The following is a 16,704-nucleotide window of genomic DNA, read 5'->3' on the forward strand; positions in this document are numbered from 1 at the left end:
TCTGTATTTGTCTGTGGTAGCTTCTTTTGTGGGTGTTGAGAGAATAGTCTCCTCATTTGGCCAAATTAATTCCAGTTTGAGAGAGTGGCAGAGAATCATGTACAGCTCCCTCAGTCTCTTCTATCTTTTTCAACTAGGCCTTCCCTTCCATTTACAGGCAGTCCCCGAGTTACGCGGATCCGACTTATGTCGGATCCGCAGTTACGAACGGGGTTTGCTCCGCGTCTCCCTGGTCTGCTGGAGACCAGCAGACCAGGGAGATGGGGAGCAAAGCCGCGGAGTACGCGGGCAGCGGACAGCCCAGACGCGCTGCTGCTGTCCTGCTGCCGGCGTCCTCAGAGACTTTGCTCCCCTCTCCCTGGTCTGCTGGTCCTCCAGGAGGACCCGGGCGGCGGGACAGTGGTGCGTCTCGGTCCGCCGCCCGCGTCTCCCTGGTCTGCTGGGGGAGGGGGGCGCAGCTAGTACACCCCCCCCCCCCAGCAGACCAGGCTTTTATCCGGACACCTGTGGTAGAGCAGCTGGGGCGCTGCCGGTTGGTCCTGCAGTGCTGCTCTGGGCGCTACTGGACCAACCCGGCAGCACCCCAGCTGCTCTGCCCCAGGCGTCCTGATTCAGCCGCTACTGGTCAGTTTCAGCAGCGGCTGAATCAGGATGCCTGGGGCAGAGCAGCTGGGGTGCTGCTGGGTTGGTCCAGTAGCGCCGAGGAGTTGCTCTGCCCTGGGCTTCCTGGAATCAGCCGCTGATCAGTTTCAGCAGCAGCTGACTTGGGGACGCCTAGGGTTCTTAAGTTGAATCTGTATGTAAGTTGGAACTGGTGTCCAGATTCAGCCTGTTGAAACTGGTCAGAGGCTGATTCCAGGAAGCCTGGGGCAGAGCAACTCTGCCTCGGGCTTCCTGTAGTCTGCCGCTGGTCAGTTTCAGCAGCGGCTGAATCTGGACGCCAGTTCCGACTTACATACAGATTCAACTTAAGAATAAACCTACAGTCCCTATCTTGTACGTAACCCGGGGACTGCCTGTACTTCAGTTTTCTGTAACCTTGGTATTCTCCTTGGTCGTGAAAAACTTCTTCAGTCTCCTGGGTCTTCTAACTCATCTTTCATCACCCCCATAATGGTACCCGGGAGTGTCACTGTCTCAGCTCCACCTCTACTGAAATCCTCACCCCTGCTTTTTATTTCCTTTCCACTTGACTCTTGTGGTTCCCTTCTCTAAATCCAAGGTCTGCAGACACCTCCGGGTGGAGAACAATGTTGCTTGCCCTCTCGTGAGTAAAAAGGAATGTGTTCGTTCATCTTCCTTTAGAATCCACTTAAATAACTAGGAGGATTTTAATCTCTCTACATTGTCTTGCTCCAGCTGCCTCTATACCTTGTCTCCTCCTCCCTTTCTTCTTGTACTTTACCACTAGTGGCTTCTGTTTTCTTCCATCTAATGAAGTCACGGTTGGTGCAAGAGTTTTCTCTGCAGATCCTGCTGTATGAGGCACCCTTTCTGTATCCCTTCACCCTTCTGATACACTTACTCCAATCTGATGCCCCCCCCTTTTCCCTTGCTGCTTTATTTCTCACTGCTCCTGCTATTTTTATCCCTGTAGCTGCGTTATCTGACTCACTGGGAAAACAGTTCAGCTTTTGGGAGGGAGTGTGAAAGCGAGCCTTTCTGTCTCAAGCATTAAACAACAAGAGACAACAGGGGAGAGTCCCTCTTTTGGAAATCCAGAATGAGCTATTCAGATACTATGCTGATGGTAAAATCTTAGCTTGATATTTCAGTGTTTCCAGTCAGTCACTAAGCTGAAAATACAGACATTTTGATAATATCAGCAACCATTCTGTAGCCTAGCCTCTAAGATTTTTCTATTCAATTGTATTTACACTATTTAATGCAAGGGACTCGCCTTTTGGTGTGACCTGTCTCCAACCCTACGAGTCTATGAAAATAACCTCTGGACCTGTACAGTCCAGGTGTCATGGCCCCCACTGTAATGATACACCACCACACTCTCCACCCAAGGTGTCACCAGCAGAGTTTGAACGAAGGGCGGTCAGTACTGCTGTACAGATTTTTACCACTTGAATGAAGTGAGTGAGTTAGGTTGTAGCAATAGTAGACTGTTATCCCTTAGTGGGCAAGCCGTTAGAGGGGTAAACAGTGAGAGCTGTGGGGGTGTTTGGGCACTATACTCTTCATAGCTAGGCCAAACATATTGTAAGCACCAGAGGCTCCTTTTGTCCCTCCATTCCTTCCTCCCACCCACCTTGCATGTCACCCTTCCACCTCCCCTTTGTCATGGACACCTGCACCTCTCCAGTGACCTCCAGCCAAGGGTTGCGTGTGCTCCCTGTCCTACCCTGCTCCCATAACAGAGTCTCCCATTCTCTTAACCCCCTATTCCCTCTTCCTCCATGTGCACCATTACTCCCATGCCAGTGACTATACTCCCCTTTCCAGTACCATGTTCCCTAGTTACCCTCATCATTAGGGATCTTGTGTGTGGCCCTCCCATTTCCAGATCCCTCTGTCATTCCCCAGCTAGGACCTCCATGTGTGCCACTGTACCCCAATGCTTTGCATGTCTCCTCATCCCATACTAGAGTCTCTGATCTCCCCCTACCAGGGACTTTGCATACCTCTTTCCCCCCCATACCATTCTTTGGCAGCAACCCCTGTTGCTGAAACAGCCTCTGTTTGTGGTAGACAGGGCTGGCTGCTGCGAACAGGGGCTGCTGAACTTGGTGCAAGCCGGGACCGAGGCGTCCCAGCTCACACTGGTCTGGGACGCTGCACATCTGCATTTTAAATGAGCCTGGTGGCTCTTACTACATTCAAAATGCAGAGCTGCAGTGGGGGTGGCTCCCAGAGCCAGCGCGAGTCGGCACTGCTCAGTCCTGGCTTGAGCTGGCTCCTGGAGCTACCCCCACTGCAGCTCTGCAGCGCAGTCCTTATTGACTAATCGTGAAGTCGATACAAATTGTATCAACTATGTGATTAGTCAGATAACCGCAGTTTAACATCCCTAGTGTATGTGTGGGTGCCATCAAACAGTAGTTTGACCTGTGGACAGTTGCAAAGGTGCTCGTGGCTGCATTGAAGAGCAGAGAGGGGCTTTGTACGGCCCCTATTTCACTCCTTTTTTGGCTTTCTGTTTTTCCTTAAAATCAATAGAGTTTTGTTCATTGATGCCTGGAGCAGTCTCTAAAATTTTAGTTGATCAGATATGGCACTTAAAAGCTCTCATACTAGAGACAAACAAAGAAATGCTGTTGAGTTGAGTGTAAGGTCTTTGCAAACTTGCTCCAAAATGAAAAATGATTGGTTGAGCATATTGAACTGACTGAAGTGCTTCCAGTTTCTTTAGCCGTCCAGTCTTGCTGTTCACTGAACACCCAACATTTACGCTGAACTCATTTTTAAGGATGCATGTAAGCTGTGTGAGCAGGGGCTAGCTCTTATTATGTAGGTGTCCTGCTCCCTGATTGGAGCTTCCAGATGATATTTCAGTCATTAAAATACAGACCAAGCCTTCTTTTACTATAACTTATTACAAGCTTAGCCATTAAATTATTTTTCATAGAATAGTAGGACTGGAAGGGACCTCGAGAGGTCATCAAGTCCAGACCCCTGCCCTCATGGCAGGACCAAATACTATCTAGACCATCCCTGATAGACATTTATCTAACCTACTCTGAAATATCTCCACAGATGGAGATTCTACAACCTCCCTGGGCAATTTATTCCAGTGTTTGACTACCCTGACAGTTAGGAACTTTTTTCCTAATGTCCAACTTAAACCTACTTTGCTGCAGTTTAAGCCCATTGCTTCTTGTTCTATCTTCAGAGGCCAAGATGAACAAGTTTTCTCCCTCCTCCTTAGATACCTCTTTAGATACCTGAAAACTGCTATCATGTCCCCCCTCAATCTTCTCTTTTCTAAACTAAACAAAACAGTTTAGGTTTTTTTTTGCTCAAACAGAAATGTAAAGAAGGGCCTCTCTTAAAAATGAAATAAAAATCTGGTTATTTTTAAATAAAGAAATGATTAATCTTCTTAACCCTCTGGATGTGTAGGAGAGATTGCAGGTATAGACTTTACATAATGCCTTTTGTACTAAACTGGGATTCAGGATACAGCTTTACCTTGGGCTTCCTATGTGACCTTGGGCAAATCACTTTATTTTTCTGTGCCTCGATTCCTCCCTCTATAAAATAGAGATAATTATTTCATATCACACTAGGCTTTACGGAGCACATAGAGGACCATACATGGATTTAGCTAGATAAAAAGCCGTTTACCAACTGGAATTCTAAGCATTGTGCCGGAGGTTAGTAGTGAGCTTTGGCCGCTTTCAGAGAGATTTTTCAGTGTGTTTACTCTTTTTTTTTTTTTTTTTTTTTTTTCCTTCAGTAAAAGTCAAGTGTATCTTAGAGTATTTATGGCTCACTTGATTCTTTGAATGCAATTGAATTGCAAACCTGACTTAAGTAATGTTCTGTATCCGCCCTGCCACCCTGTGTGTTTGGTGAAGCCTGTCAGGTGGCACTAGTGATCCCAGAAGAGTCGCTGCGTTCGAGTGGCTCTGGCAGTATATGTTTAGTTTAATTATCAGTCAGCTGGTGTGGGAATCAAGTAGGAGAGCTGGCTCAGAATCCTTTGCCTGTCATGGCAGCAGCATGTGCTGGAGAGTACACATGCTGAATGTATTGCAAACATCCAGGAGCACATGGAAGAGAGGAAGAGGGAGAGCGGGAGAGAGAGATTCACAACAGCATGTTAGTCATCTGGTTGCTGCTCAGCCTGAAAACAGACTTGTCTAGCTGGAAATCTCTCAGGTAAGGAGAGCTTGCCTGATTTCTTTAAGCCCCCAAAGTGTGCTTTTAAAAAATGATTGTGAGCTAGTAACAAATCTACTTCCCAGACCTTTAGAATTTCTACCCCCTCTCCCTACCCCCTCCAGCTTTAAGCGCTGGTATCCTTCACTGAAGACCTCAGCTGTTTCCAGGCAAACTACATTTTGCTAGAAGATTGGAGGGGATTCTGTACAAGGCAGAGAAGCTTTTAGAGTCACTTATGTCAGTGTTTATGTAACAGTGCAAACAAAAGATGATATCCAGATAATTATATTTGAATTTTCCGAGGAAAAGTCTTTTTTTTATCACAAGCATTTGAGCTTAGATGGTTTTTTTATTGAACTTTTTTGGTACAGTTTGTATTACCTTGTCTACCCTATAGTATTTAATAACATACTAAAGGAGAAAATTACATATTTCAGCAGTGACCTTGAAAATCGATGTGTAAATGTTTAAACTGGCTAGATCTGGCAAGGATCCTCACAGCAACTTACAGAAGTAAAGACATTAGTTTAAAGAGAGAGAGAGAGAGCTCCTTGCTTAAAGAAGAAATTGCTGATTGCTTAACGTTTGTTAATCATTGATGAAATAATTTAAAGCAACAGATGAAGTTAATGATTTCAAATGTATGTGGTTTTGGGTTCCCGAAACAAACTATTGCACAATTTAAAGGATATCTTCCTACAATAGATTTTTAGAATATTTTATAAACGGGCTCTGAACATTAACTTGTCTTTCGCATGTGCTTAAAACCATTTTCTGACTCGGGGCTCCAAGAGTTTCTATAAATCCTGGAGGCATATTTGGGAATGTAGCAAATATAATGGATCTGCATCTTATTGTTTGCTGACGGTGTGGTGCAAACTTATACAATGATCTTGAGAAGGGGGTGGAAAGAGTGTTAGGCAGCAGCACCGGGGCTGTACAGTACAGTATGTCTTGTACACTGTTACAGAAAGGTCCATCTGTGTATGGGTGTAATTAAAAGTACAGACAACCTGTTTATTCTAGTTTGTATGTACAGAGACATTTATAGCTTTGCCTAGACAGAGTTGTGTATTCAAAGAAGATGGAATCAGCACAAATAATTGTTGTAAGTGCTGGAGTGTGTCTGCATGTGTACTTGTATGCTTGAATATGCATATATGTAGTGTGAGTGTGGTATAAATGCCAAAAGATCCAGGCACAGCTGTAGTCTGGCACTATATGTAAATATTAAATAAGATGCTAGTTTCCTGACTGCTGAATCAGAAGGTTAGGGGTTCAAATCTCAGACTAATGCTTTGGTGAGACTGCACCACAGTGCTGTAGTTTGCAATTTTTTAGATAACACGTTAAGCTGAACCGTATGGAAAACTACAGGTCTTATGACACTTTTTGTAAAGAGTAAGGGGGAAACCCAGTATCCTGGCCATTGTCTCCCTCTGAATAGAACTTGTGACATCCATGGCTGTGTGAACAATTGCTGAACTCAAACCAGCGACAATATGAACCTATCCTTGAGGACAGGGACTATGTGTAGGCAGCGCCTAGCACATGAGCACTTTTGGAATAAAAATAACGAATGATGCAATCACTGCATCGAGTGTGTTGTATGAGCAAGATACTGAAGCTCAGAATGAATTGCTGTGTACAATAATTTGTTTTAAAATACTGCAGCCAAGGATATACATATGCTGCACATCTGTCAGACTGGACTGATGGAAATTAGTGTCAGCATTTGTACAAAGCTTTAGATCCTCAGAATGCTGCACGAATGCAAGCCCGTCGCTGCCACGCCCTCCTGGGACAGAAATAACGGATCACCAATTCCCACTCCACGGTCTTTCTTGCCAGCCGTTGTTTTCTTTGCCGGCAGCAGGATAGTCACCAAACACACAAGAATAATCTCCAGGTGTTCAATATGTGATATTGCGCTGCAGCATCATATTACTATTATTTGTGTTGTGGGGTGCCGACAGTCTCTCAACTAAGACTGGGAACTGTTGTGTGCAGACACATACCAGAGCCAGTCCTTGCCGTGAGAAGCTTACATTCTAAATAGGCAAGATGAAGAGCATGAAAAGGAAGCATCCTCTGCCTGTTACAGGTGGCTAATTGAGGCACAGGCAGATTGTGACTTGACCAGTATCACAAACATAGCAGCATGGACCTGGGAATTGAACTCAGTCACTTGAATCCCAGTCTGTTCTCTTGTCCTTTACAGTCTTGCATGACTGTTTTCATCTGTGCAACCACCTCACCCCACCCTTCAGTATTTCCATGTCAAGGTTCATGCTCTCCATTACAGCTGCAAACTACATATGGGTGTATTCTCAGTGCCAACAGGCAGCTTCCCATTACAACCTTGTGCAGTCAGTCTGTAAAGAAGGATGGGAGCCAGCTCCATGTGCTTCCACACAACCAGGTATCTCCTGGTGAATATTGTAGAATGCTGCTGAGAACTCAAGGGCTTGTCTACAAAGTTAGTGTATGGCAACTCAGGATGTAAATCGACAGCTCATTAGTTGCCACAGGCTAATTGGCTGTGTCCACTCTGCTACCACACGCTCTCAAGTGGAGGGATGCCAGTGTGCAGTAGCAAGATCTACATGGCGAGTTAGTGGATGGCAGGCTGGTGCTCTGTAGAGTCACGCCGTGGCTTCCTGCACACTAACTTGCTGTGTATACAGACCTCTACTAGCATGAAGGCATCCTTCAGTAAATTGAAGGAATTCTTGTTGCGTGTGGAGAGTGGTATAGTGTCCGTCCAATGTGTGATCTTAAGGATGCTACAATGGTTAACTGGTTAATAACACTTAACAGTTTTAACAAAGGGCCTGCTGCCCAGCCCCGCTGCGGCTGTGGTGGAATCTCCATCCCATGAAGAGTTTGTCTCGGCTTGACGGAGCCTTGGCTGGGTTGATTTAGTTGGGATTGGTCCTGCTTTTTTAGCTGGGGGCAAGACTTGATGACCTCTTCCAGGACTTGATGGTCTCTTCCAGCCTTATGATTCTATACATACAGCCCTACCCCATCATCACCGTGCTGCTGCCTCTGTAGTGGAGGCAGCAGCACAGGGGGAGGCAGGTAGGAGCTGGTACTTGTGGGGAGTTGGTTTTTAAGCAGGCTCCACATGAGCACTGGCTCTTGTGGAAGCCAGTGCTCATGGGGAGCCAGCTTTTACCCAATGGAGCCATGTGCCCACCCACCGCATTGCAGGAGGCAGCAGTGGTGGGGTGGGGGAGGAGGTGGCATCCTGGGAGCCGGTACGTGTGGGGAGCTGGCTTAAGAGCTGGCTTCCCATGTGCACTGGCTCCATGGAGCCAGTTCCCACTGTGTAAACGTGTCACCACTGGAACTTTCAGCAGTTGAATGTTTACCAAAATTTTAACATCTCGAGTGAAGAATGGATGCTTCTGTGCCTGGTGTCAGTCAAAGTGGATATGTTAGTGTAGTGTCTGCCTAGCTCCGTGGTGGCTTGGCTCTTCAGTGAGCAAGTAGGGTCCATCAGGATATTCTAGGATTGGGTAGGCCTATTAGCCTTGACAGGAGGTCTGTCCTGGCACCAGCTCGTCTCAGGGAGGTAGACACACTTCTAACTCTAGTATGGAACAGCAGGTGGTAAAGTGATAAGGAAAGACTTGTAGTGCTGCTTCTGCCCTTTTTGACTCATCCACGTGGCTGATGGTGAGAGAGATACTATGTTCAGACCTGCTCTGTGGGCCTGGGGACTGTTGGTGTGAAATGCATAGAGACATACAGTCTGCATGGCTGTGAAATGGCTACAAATGCATTTTACTGAAAAAAGCGGTCTTTATCTGGATTAGTCGTATGAAAAATCCATACAGCCTGGGCAGCAGTATGGTTGCCAGCGGAATGCTGTGGGCCTGCTCTTGGGTTGTGTAAATTTGCCACTGGAATTCAGAGAGAATTCACAATGGTTCCAGTCTCTCTGGTGAATCCAAAAAGTTAATCCTGGGGGAATTCTTTGCAAAAAACTTAAATTCAGTGCACAATATTTAAAATTACTGCTTATTTTATTGGTCAATAACACAGAATAATCACACCAGTTTAAATTATTTTGGTAATTTATTTAAAAATGTCTGCCAGCAAGTATGTTTGTAACAATACAGACGAAAGAAGTCCAGGAAGTGTTTTTTGAGAAATATGTTCCTTACTGAGCATAGTAATGCAGAACTTTGAGTATTAATTCATTCCGCCTAAAATACAGAATAGGAATGTAAAATTTCAATTATTTGGCTAATCGAATAGTCGATGCAGTTTGCATCAACTGTTTGATTAGTTGATATGGGCTCCTCCACCTTTGAAGGTGAAAGTGCTGCAAGGAGCACCGGGCCAGTGGGGGACTCAAGCAGTTTCCCCCGTTGGTCCTGTGCTTCCCGCTACATTGCAAAACGTCAGCACCACATGGAGCCCTGCAAGTCCCTAGCTGATTCTGAGCGCCACTCAGCGTTGCCGCTTTTAAATGCTGTGAGGAGCCCGGCATCAGGCTCCATGTGGCGTTTCAAAGCAGCAGATCCTGGGCTCCATGTGGCGCTGCCGCTTTGAAGCACCCCCTTCTCTTTCCCTCCCCCGTTGCTGCCTCTTTCTGATAGAGGCAGCAAGGGGCAGGGAAGCGACTAGTCGACTAGCGTGTCGACTGTCCGATAAGCAAATGTTTATCGGAGAGTCGACTAGTCATTCACATCCCTTACTATAGGAATGTATTTCCTGCACCCCTCAGATGCAGTGCAAATGCTTTGAGGAGTCAGGGGTAACAGAGGAGCAGAGGGGGAGGGAAGCAGTTGCTGGAAAGGAGCATGGGAGTGAACATAGAGGGCTGGAGGGAGAAGTATGGAACAGGGCTTTTCATTGGGGGGAGGGGAGGTTAGCCTCTCCCTTTCAGACAGGCGTATCTCCCCTGTTCCTGTGTGTCCCTGTGCCACACACTTCCTTCATCCTCCTGCTCACCTGGGCCCCCATGTGGCCCTCCACCCACATTCCCATTCACCCCCTGGTTCAGTGCTGGTTCAGTCACCTGCTAGCTCTTGTGCATAGGCTATTCCCTTCTACCATTAGCCCTTCTGATCCCCAGTCTGTGACTTTCCAGCAATGCCCACTCTCTCCACCCCCCCCCCCATATCCCATGTCTCGTCACCTAGCTCCCCCATGAGGAAGGCAGACACCACCCTCTCCTTCTGCTTAGCTGGCTGCCCTGGCCCTGAGCCATCTACCCTCTCTTTAGGTACCACAGTGGTCCCTCGTGGGAAAAAACTAATTGTAATGCCTCCCTGGAAGAAAACCAGCAGGGAATATGAATTTTGTGTGCGTGCAATTGTGCAGAATTCCCCCAGGAGTAAAACAATAAACAAGAACCATGATGGATTACAAAACCCCTTCCTTGCCCTTGAAAAGGAGATCTTTGCTTCAGATATGGAGATTTCATACTAGGAGGGTTAGAAATCAAAATGTATAATTAAATTAGACCAATTTCCTCCTCTTGGTGCAGGATTACTTGGGATACTTGCTATTACAAATGTTAGGCAAAATCCCTGTTGGCCTTTGGACCCATTGACTTTACTGAAAATACTGACTTGAGTAAGACTAGTTTTAGCCCACATGTTTGTTAATTATAACAACCTGCAAGTGTACCTGCTACAGTCCCCTTCGGAATGGTCTCAGGCTGATGCCTTTCACAGTGCCAAGTTTATAACAATGGAGAAATACTCTTAAAAAAACTTATCATTTTTTTTGTACCATCATGATTGCTCTCAAAATGACAGCATGAAACCTAATCTCTGAGCTGAGTGCTTCCTACCAACTTGTCAGACTTCTGAGATTTTCACACTCTGTACTGTGGACACGTTCAGTGCTTAATTAGTTTGACTTTCATTATTCTTCCAGGCAAAAACATCAGAATCCAAAGGTTGTTCAAAGGGCATGAAATGATGCAATTATATTTGCTCCTTTCTACCTTCTCTACAAGGTTAACTTCTCCAGCATTGTACTCCTGGGGATGCAATGCTAAAAAAGCCCTCATGTACTTTGCTTCTGCTAACAGTTGTTTGGAACATATTTTTCCCTGACTTGTCAGGAAAATGTTGAGATTACATTTGCCGAACATGGTAACTTCAGAATCTGGTAAGTGCGGTAGTTGTCATAACCTTCCTCATCATTGTGCATGCCTGGAATGTTGTGATGGGTGCACGAAGGAAAACGAAAAATAAATGTAATTTCCAACTAATGTTATCCCCTGCAACAATTCATTTCTGTTTACAAGCTTCAGTCTTCCTCCCTAAGCACTCCTCTGTGGCCCTGGGGCTTAGTTAGAGTACAGCGCTTGGCGTCACTGAATTCCACCTGGTCTCTTTCCTCAGACCTACTCAAGCACTGCAGCCCTCAAGGCAGCCAAAAAGTACAGACCCATTTCTCCCTCTCAATATCTTTGGGAGAATGAAGATCTGCTTAGCCAGCAGGGCTGTGGATGAGGGGAGATTGGTTCAAAATCTTCATTATCAAGACTGCTTTTAATTAAACGTGTAGCCTCAACGGTGAAAGGAAAATATTTGCAGTTCAGGGCATTGAATGCAGTTGCGGTATTCTGGATCCATTTGACAGGTTTCTTCTGTCCTGCAGTTAGCAGAATATTTTCTTCCGTTTGTTTTAGCTTTGGCTGCTGCCAATTTTTTGTTGTTGTTCTTCCAATGTAGAATATGTGGCAACGACAGATCCCATCTAAAAGAGTTAATGGCATACAAAAAGAATCATTTTAGGAGTTGAATGGCACACACTCTACCTGCCTTCCCTATTGCTCTTTGGCTGTTAGTGAGCAGTGACCTACTAGCCAGCCCTCCAGCTTCATACGCTAACGAGTATTACTCAAAATAGGCTTTAAATATTTGCCGTCTCTGCTGTAGAACTGTTTCAACCTGTGGTCCATGGACCCCTGAGAATCTGTAGATTGTCCACAATTTCTAAAGGGGTCACATTTGACATTTGTAGTGGTCCACAAATGAAGAAGGGTAGAAAACTGATGGTTTAAAGAAATAACTTAGTAAAATCAGCCTATGCAGATTGATGTGAATGTGTGCTAGCAAAACGCTTTTGCAGTCCCTCCTTCCCTTCTACCTGTCTTTCACTAGGAGCACAGTTCTCTGTTCTGCACTTGGGGTAAGTTCTAGCTTCAGACTTAAGAGGCACTGTTTCCAGATACAATATTCTTTTCAAAGATTATCATTGAGATGTACAGTAACTTCTTTTGACAGGCATTGCCTTGGGCTGCAGAGAATCCAGGTAGTTGTCAGATACCTATGTGATCCATCCTTGTGTTGATTTTTATCTCTACTGCTCTCTGGAGCCTGCTTCTCAGACTACCACAGATAATAAAGGGAGGACAGTAGTGTATATGTTTAATATAACTTTCCTGTTTCTGAATAAAACACTTGAGCTACTCATAAAAAGACATTCATAGTCAAAGGTCATAGAGGATTCTGGAGAATGTGCAGGTATGAAGTTATGCAGTTTTAGGTAGGGATGTGAAATTTCAATTAATCAGCTCCAGAATTTCCATTGACTACTCAGTCAGTAGATGGGGAGCGGGAGGGTGGGAAGCATTCACCAGTGTTCCTGCTAAGATTTCCCATCCCGTGAGCGGAATGAGTTTTGTCTTGTGCACCCACATTGACATCATGTGCATTTATTTTGATGCACATCACTGTGGTACCCACCAGCTTGTGTGTGTGTTTCACACACACATAATTTAAATTTATATATGAAAAATACTAAACCAAGGGATAATTTACAAAGTGCATGACCCTGCAGTACAGAAATCAGGGCGGGGGATGGGAGGTTAGGGGGGCTCAGGCCAGGGGGTGCAGGATTCAGAGCAAGGAGGAGCTCAGGATGTGGGGCTGAGAGGTAGCAGCTCCTTGCTGGGGGAGAGGCTAGGGCTGGGCTGCCCATTCTTCCAGTGGTTCCTTGTAGGGGCTCGCCCGCCCCCCCCCCCAGGAAGCTGCTTCCTGCTAGGGAAAGAAGAGCTGAGCGCTGTCTGACCCCTGGCCAGCCGACAGCTATTTATGGGAAGAAGGGCTGGGACTGGGCTGCCCAGCCCAGCTCCCTCGACCCATGGGCGAGGTGGGGGCTGAGGCTGCGCTGTCCTGTGCTCCCAGACAGCTGACAGCAGCTCCTGGGGACCAGGGCTGTTGGCTGGCAGCTGCCCACCTTGACAGTGTTACTGCTGCCACCTGCCACACGGTGGCTCCAGCCCCATTTGGGGCCATGCCAGCAGCTGCTCCCGACCATGTGGTGGCTCTGGCTCTGGCTGGGACTGCCCAAGCAGCTGCCCCCAGCCACGCGGCTCCAGCCCTGCCTGAGCAGCTGCCCCACCCACCTAGCTCAGGCCCCAGCTGGGGCTGCCCAAACAGCCATCCCAGGCCATGGAGTCTTGCCTACCCTGGCTGGCACCGGAACCAGTGAGGTTGCCCCAGCAGGGACAGTCTCACCATGCCCCGGCTCCCGCCGGAGCAAACAGCAGCAGGGCAGCCTGCCCACCATCACACGCGCCCCGCCAGACTGCCACCACCACCACTCACCTTCCGGGGTCTCAGGCGTGTGAGTGGTGGTGAGTGCTGCTGCATGGCTCTGCAGGCGGGGTCTGCGGGCATACAATTTGTTGTGTGCAGCTGTGCAGGTGCATAGCTTAGAGGGAACCCTGGCGCCCACTATCTGTAAGAGCTTCCTGTGGCTCTTACTACAGTTAAAAGGCAGAGGCGCAGTGGGGAACCTGGGGCGAGTGGTGACTCAAGCAGTCCCCGCTCGCCCTGGGTCCTGACTGCTGCTCCTTTGCCTTTTAAAGGGAATAAGAACCCCGTGGGGCTCTTCAGTTCCCGTTCGCGCCGTTTCCCCTGCTGACTTTCTGTCTCCCCTTCCCTCCTCTCCCCCTTCAGTGGAGACAGTGCTGGGCGGAACCGGCTTTTAAGACGGCTTCCCCCAGCTCCTGCTCCCTTCCCTTGCTGCCTCTGATATGGGGGGAATGGAGGGAGCTTATCGGGTAGTCGACTAGTCGCTTACATCCCTAATTTTAGCTACCTTTGATATCCAGCAGCTACCATTGTTATATCTGCACAGTAACTAATTAGGTGATGGATGGGAATTGGAAACAGCACAGGACTTTCTTCCTACGTGTATATACAGCATCTAGCACAACGGGACTTCTAGGTGCTAGAGTAATACAAATAATATGATTTATTAAGGGATTCCTGTAGAGGAGCATTTGGTTTGGTAAAAGGTACAAAGTTTATTTGCATTCATAAGTGTCCAGACTTCTCCTGTTACTCCCTCATCCTCTGCCAACAGGCTGTTTGCTTTTCCCTCAGTTGTCTTTGTGTTTCCTTCCACATTGGTCCTTAATCCTAGAATGCCTTGATCTGCAAGTTCCCTTATTTCTCCATGTTTAGCCTCTTCCTTACTACCCACTTCTGCCATGACTGTGGACAAAACACTCACTGGTCAAGGTGTCTGTTCAGTCAGGGGAAGTATAATAACAGCCGTCTGTGCTTTGTGCCATGAATTAGCCCTTGTTCAATTACAACGATATCTTCATTGAAGTTAGCCCCCACCTTCTCCCCGACTGTCTTGTTACCTATTTTTACATCCTGTCTAATTTAGCGTATAAGCTTCTTAGGCCAGGGGGTCTTTCTGTTCATAGAAGGGAGTGATGTCACCAATAGAAGTAAGTGATAGCTAACAACCTGATGAATTTTCATTTTCTATGCAGTGTTGCTGTTTTCTTGGCCCATACGATGGCCCTAAAAGCAGCAGCTGAGGCCAAGGAGCTCCTTCTCTGAAATTAATTCCCCGGGGAGGAGTGGTACAATAGATAGCGGTACCTGGCAAAGAAATAGTAAAAGTGTCATTTCAGACCATGCTTCATCCTTCAGCCCAGCACTGGTGTGACACCTGCTACTGGAGACGGTGACAAACCTGCCTGACAGTTCAGTTTCCATTGTAACGGCTGCTGCTGCTTAGAAAATGGAGCTGTTTAAGCCTTCACTTCTTTGCTCCTCCAACTGTTTATACTGGGCACCCCCCTCTATTGCTCCTCCTAATCCCCTTTGGCAAGTCATCACTTCATGTGGCCAATGTTGCCGACCTGAGACAAACTAAGCACCCTGACAGGGAAGGTGTCTGGATACATCTGTGTATCTGAAGTGGGCTGTTTGTCCACGACCTCTGCTGGCCAGTGTATCACTGCGTCATTACCATCAGGCAGCGATGTCAATAGGAAGGAAGGCTGAAGGCCTTTTAGAGACTTGCTCATTCCCTCTAGTTTGTTAAGCCTCATTCCTTCTGCGAAAAATCACACAACCGCCAAACCCAGCACATTTATCAGGTCCCATCGCTAGGAGTAGAATGTTATCACCTCCGTCCTGTTCTGAACCGCACAGTAGTTTCAGTGGCAGCGGGGAAGAAAGGAAGGGGCAATAGATTTTTATAGTCTGTTCTTTTTTATAAGGATGCCCAGAAGATCAATCACCGGAAGCTGATTAGGTAATGGCCCTGTAATGGGGTGGCACCCACCCGCACTGGCTGAGTGTGTGTGCCTGCACTCTCTCTTTGAGTATGGAGGCTCTTCGGTGACTCAGCCCATGTGGAAAATAAAACATGCCCCTTCCGGGTACACGTCTAACAGGGCCGCCCTTGGTGCCTTCAGTAATGTCTTTCAGTTTGTTCCCACTCTGGAAGAGAGCGGAGCCCGTGGGGCCTCCTTCCTAAAGGTCTTTGCCCCCTCAGGGCCTTTCTGGTTCAGCCCTTTGCCGGGTCACTGTAGTCTAATTCTCTCATCACATCCCGGGCTGCCTAAAGATCCAGGCCACTTCTCCCAGTGTCTATTGGCAGGCTGGAGGAGACCAGATCCTGCCCTCTACTTTGGACCCCAGCCCAGGGATCCTGTAGATAGCAGCTGTCAGTTCCACTGCTACTCTCATTCCCTGGGCCACCTCCCTGTGACCCTGTGCCATCTTCACCTCAGGGCTCTGTTTTGGTTACAGTGAGAACTCCACCTGAACTGTCCATGGCACTGATATTCTTCTGGCCAGCCACCCAAGATTAGCCTACACTGCCAAGTTTTGTTGACACAACTTACGTCAACACCCAAAAGTTGACAAAACAAAAATCTCCAGAGGGTGTGTTGACAGATCGTGTCCACATTGGGGACACCATCACAGACAGTGTGAGCAATGCGCGGTGTCATAGGACCATGAAGTTTAACTTCTAAATCTGGATAGGGGTCTGGACTGGGTGTCGAGAGATGTTGGTACGGCTCTGCCACTGATCTGCAGCATGGTTTTGAGCAAATTGCTTCATGATATTACAACGGTTTCAGTTTACACACAATGTCTGTTTACCCTATTAACTCCCAAGGCTGGGGATGGACCTGTCTTTTACTGTGTGTTTGTGTAGCACCTACCACAGGGAGGTTTCCATCTTGGCTGGAGCTCCTGGCACTACTGTGATACAGGTAATGAATATAAAGATTAATAAACCAATAATGTCAGGGATGGTGTAGACGGAGCTTGATCCTGCCTTGAGGGCGGGGGGCTGGACTCGATGACCTCTCGAGGTCCCTTCCAGTCCTATTATTCTATGATTCTATGAAACCAGCTCTTATTTTTCTAAATAATCACTTGTCACCATCGTGTAGGCCTTGTCCTTCGCTCCACCCACTTTAAAAATATATATATAAACTAGCTCTGAATAATTGTAGCAAGCAAGAACGAAGAGTTCCTTTTCTGAGACTTCCTCAGGCACCGTGATTAATGGAAGCTTCTTAAGTAAGCTCCTACTGAAAAAGTACAGTACTGATAATTATCC

At 47.0% G+C, this 16,704-nt stretch overlaps 1 protein-coding gene across 8 annotated transcripts in view; it reads left to right on the forward strand.

Annotated features, from left to right (window-relative positions):
- Nucleotides 1–16,704, forward strand: part of NCOA1 (nuclear receptor coactivator 1) — a 339,844-nt gene that overhangs the window by 159,449 nt on the left and 163,691 nt on the right. The window contains exon 1 of one of the 8 annotated variants that reach the window (XM_075923290.2): nucleotides 4,538–4,833. The exons of the other annotated variants lie outside the window; for them this stretch is intronic. The gene's annotated coding sequence lies outside the window, so the exon portion shown is untranslated. Of the gene's footprint in view, nucleotides 1–4,537; nucleotides 4,834–16,704 lie in introns of those variants that run through there. 8 annotated transcript variants of the gene reach the window in all.

The sequence above is a fragment of the Pelodiscus sinensis genome, chromosome 3 (assembly GCF_052426305.1).
Source record: "Pelodiscus sinensis isolate ZL-2025 chromosome 3, ASM5242630v1, whole genome shotgun sequence".
NCBI classification, from domain to species: Eukaryota; Metazoa; Chordata; order Testudines; family Trionychidae; genus Pelodiscus; species Pelodiscus sinensis.